We start from the raw sequence: 4,400 nt of genomic DNA, 5'->3' as shown, positions 1-4,400 counted from the left end.
TAGGATATTGCCGACAGAGGAAGAGCTGAGTACTCTGTCTAGTTACTACGAGAACGAGCTGTTCGCAGAAGATCCACCTGCATCTCCTACTTCTACTTCTTCAGTCGAGACAGTCACTTCTCCAGATTTTCCAGTCATGGCTGAAAAACCAAGTATAGCAAGTCACTCTGAGCCGACAGCTGCGAACCTATATAAGGGGTTCGAATTACCAGGAGCTGATAGAAAATTCGAACCGAAGCCTTCTTATATCAACTTGGTTGAGAGGAACCAATTTGGGGGAGCTGCAAATGAAGATGCAGCCAAGCATATGGAGATATTTATCGATTATTGCTGCTCTATACCCCCGCCGACCGGTGTGACCCAGGACCAGGTGAAGGAGACAATGTTTATATTCTCACTCCGTGATGCTGCAAGGGAGTGGTATAGAGACCTGGACCGAGCTGCTAATGGGATCACCGACTGGAATTCTTTGGCCTTGGCATTCTACAAGAAATACTTCTCTGCCTCAAAGACAAATGCCATTAGAGATCAGATCACGAGCTTTAAACAGGGTCCTGATGAGAACTTTCATGAGGCGTGGGTGCGTTTCAAGAAGCTGGTGCGAACTATTCCGCACCATGGGTTTGAGAAGTGGAGCTTATGCAATCAGTTCTACAATGGGCTCTATGACGATCAAAGGGCTATCTTGGATGCTGCAGTTAGTGGCAGATTCCAGGAGAATATGGGAGAGACTAAGGGGTGGATGATCATTGATAACTTGGCCACCCATAAAGCTGAGTATGGGAATTCCAGGGGAAATCAAAGGAGAGCTGTTGAATCTCCCTTTGTAGATGCACTAGAGGCTCTCACGGCAAGATTTGATAAGTACGAGTTGGGAGGAGCTTCAAAAGGAGGGATTTATCATGTAAATGCTGTTTCAGACGGTCCTTTCGTCTGTAAAAGATGTGGAGCTGAGGGACATGTTTCAGACAACTGTCCTAGTCCCTTTGAGTCTTGTGCTGCCTTTCAACATTATAGGCAGACAAACACTTACTATGAGCCGAATGTCCATCCGAATCTGAGGTGGAGCAGCCAAAATGTCTTGAATCCGACTCAACCTCCACAGCAGCAGCAGCAGCAGAATTATGTGCCCCCTCATAAGCAGCAGCAGTACCAAAAGCATCCATATGTTCCTCAGCAGCAGCAACAATCCTAAGGTTCCGATTTCACTGAATTAAAGAACTTGTTGCTGAAAGAGTCTCAAGCTAGAGAGGCTGGGATGAAGATGTTAGAGAGCCAAATTGCTCAATTGGCTAGCAGAAATACAACTCGAGCTCCGGGACATTTACCGACACAAACTGATAAAAAAGAAACCCTTAAGGCTATTACTTTGAGGAGTGGGCCCACCCTTGAGGGGCCTGTTATGGTTGAGGATGTCCCTGAAAAAGATGAGGCGGAACCAAGCAAGAACAAAGCCGTGGTAAACAGGAGCAAGAAAAAGGCGTCTACCAGGTATGCCAGTCGATCGACTGACATACCCAGTCGATCGACCAGTCTGCGACAAACAGCAACTTCTGGTCTGTACAAGTCAGTCGATCGACTGACCAACCTGGTCGATCGACTGACAGCGCTGCTGAAGGTGATTCTTTTCGTCCTCCAATGCCTGATAACTTGAGGGATCATTTGTTTCGGGGTACGACCGCCCCGAAAATATTGAGACAAGACCCAGATGCTGATGGGTCAGTTCCGGTTCTGAAATACGACCCTATGTCGATTAATGGTTCACATTTGAGACGGTCTGAAGAAGGGTCAAGCTACAACAAGGAGAAGGTTTTGGACTTTCAGCCTAAGTCCACCGATGCCGGCATGCCAGATTTAGAGGAGAGGGCTAAGCTACTTCTTACAGCCCCTTATCCGGAGAGATTGGTGCCGACGAAGGAACAGGTATCATTTAATAAGTTTGAAAAGGTTATTCGTAGCTTAAATGTACAAGTTCCTTTCCTTGAATTAGTAAATCAAGTGCCTGCTTACACGAAATTCATGAAACAACTTTTGTCTAAGAAGAAGTCACTTGAAACTGTGCATACTGTCGCACTCACTGAAGAGTCATGCTCTTATTTAACCCATACTGCACCACATAAATTAGCTGACCCAGGTAGCTTCTCCGTTCCTTGCAATATTGGTACCTTCTCAATTGAGAAGGCATTATGTGACTTAGGAGCTAGCATTAGCGTTATGCCTTTGAGTCTAGCTAGGAAATTGAAATTGACTAGGTTTGCAGTCACCGACATAATAGTACAGATGGCTGACCGATCTGCGGTCCAGCCAATAGGAGTCTTAGAAGACATTCCTATGCAAATAGGAAAGTTTTTCTTCCCTGTTGACTTCGTTGTACTAGATATGCCTGAGGATGCCCACATACCTATCATACTAGGTAGACCATTTCTGCACACTGCTGGTGCAGTTATCGATGTAGGTTCAGGAACTTTGACCTTTAAAGTGGGAAAGCATTCTATTGTCTTTGCCCAGACAGCTAAGAAGAAAGACCCCATGTGGCCTGTAACTTGTAATACGGTTTCTGAAAAGAAATCATATTTTGTGCTTCCTGATATGCCTGTCTCTACACCTATTCCTGTTATAACCCCTCCGCCCCAGATTGGGAGCAAAGTGGAGGACGATTCTTCTGTTGTAGACATTGCAGGAGCTGGTTTGGGGAAGGAAGAGCCGCATATTGCTCCAGCTGCTAGGGAGCCAATCGTTTCAAGAGGCGGTTTAGGATGTCTTAGCTATGGCACTGATGAGGAGCTTGAAGATGAGCCAGTCAAAGTGAGGGAGTCCGACTTGGACTTTGATGAGCCGGAAAAGGTCATTGCTTGGGAAGATGATGAAGTTGTTGATCCGTTGAGTTCAGCGGATGTCGGAGTTGAGAAGAGTGCAGCTGAGAAGATGAGCACTGTTGAGGCTACCTCTAGTAGCCAGAAGCCGACCAAGTGGGCCATTCCGTGGCCGTTCTTGATCAACTATTAGTTGATCGAATGCTTTTCTAAAACATTGTTTTTATTGATTTCGTTAAACTCTTTTTATTGTTTTATGTGCGGGAGACTTCGCTCTTTTAAGTTTGCTTAGGATTTTATACATTTTTGACTATTGTTTTGGGTTTTGCGCAATTTTGGGCGCGGTATTATGTGCATTTGCAGGTTAAAAGACCATATTAGCCTAAGTTATGGAGCTAATTCGAAGAAATCACAAAGTTACAGCAGATTTCTCAGTCGATCGACTGGCCAGTATGGTCAATCGACTGAGCTGCGCATCTCAGGAGTTTCTGTTCCTGTTCACTCTGGTCGATCGACTGGGTGATGTGGTCGATCGACCGCCCAGAGCTGATGTACCTGTTTTCGACCTTTCCCCTGTTGTGTTAGGTTGTTTTGCGGAATTGAGGGAGTCTTTTCTCCACTTTATTTTCCGACTCATTTCTGATTTCTTCCATTTTCTTAATTTTGCACATAATTTTACCGTCCCAATTTTGCTTTCTCGATTTTATGCGTGGTATTGTTTGTCTTTTTAGGCACTTATTGGTAGCACTGCTGGCTACTGAAACCTCCTAGCTCACGCTGGTTTGGGGAGGTTTCCTTTTGCTGCGCTTAAAGTCTTGTGAGTTTCCGAGTCCTATCTCATGTCATATTTATTTATTTTAACGCAAATTCCCATTTCTCTTTTATTTCATTATATGATTTTGCACAATGGGGACATTGTGCGATTTGGTTTGGGGAAGGGTTTTGCATCGCAATTCATTTGCTTGCATTCACGTTTACATTTTAGTTTTGCATTGTTTTTTTTAATTTTTCCATATATACAGAAAATCCAAAAAAATTGAACAATTTCAAAAATTCAAAAAAATTTCACGTTTATTTTAGCATATAGGTTGAGTCGGAACGGTAGTATTTCAATGATGACATTGCATTTTCAGCTGTTTTATGCCTAAGCCTTGCTAATTAACATGTTATTAGTAGAATCATTTGCATATCTACGAGTTTTCGTTAAATTTCTTGCTGAACTTGAGACTTGACTTTGATTTTTGGCAAACTACATCATTTTCTGAGGTTTAGAGCTTATAACTGGTGTCATCTGTGACCAGTTCATCTAGGATTGTGAGTAGTACTCCTTATGAGACATGTTACATAAATGTGCATAAATATGAACTTAATCTGCTTAATACCTGTATCCATTCGGTTTGTGGTTTGTTGACACATGTGGTAGAGGTTTCCCTTTACTCATTTTACCCATAAGCTCCACACTGCCAAAAACAGCCTTTTTGTCCCGTTACTACATCCTACATTTAGCCTGCCCTTGTCAAGCTAGTAGTTTATGTTCTTGGGATTGTTACTACGTTTTAGTGGCATATGCTCATTTTGAGATGTTGT

General features: G+C 43.3%; 1 non-coding gene across 1 annotated transcript; it reads right to left on the bottom strand.

The window, feature by feature from the left end:
* Positions 1-517: 517 nt before the first annotated feature.
* LOC141615864 (small nucleolar RNA R71) lies at positions 518-624 on the bottom strand. Its single transcript, XR_012530256.1, has one exon. It is a non-coding gene; the product is annotated as a small nucleolar RNA R71 (small nucleolar RNA).
* Positions 625-4,400: the final 3,776 nt, after the last annotated feature.

This window comes from Silene latifolia, chromosome 11, assembly GCF_048544455.1.
Source record: "Silene latifolia isolate original U9 population chromosome 11, ASM4854445v1, whole genome shotgun sequence".
NCBI classification, from domain to species: domain Eukaryota; kingdom Viridiplantae; phylum Streptophyta; class Magnoliopsida; order Caryophyllales; family Caryophyllaceae; genus Silene; species Silene latifolia.
This window is presented reverse-complemented; position numbering and strand designations above follow the sequence as displayed.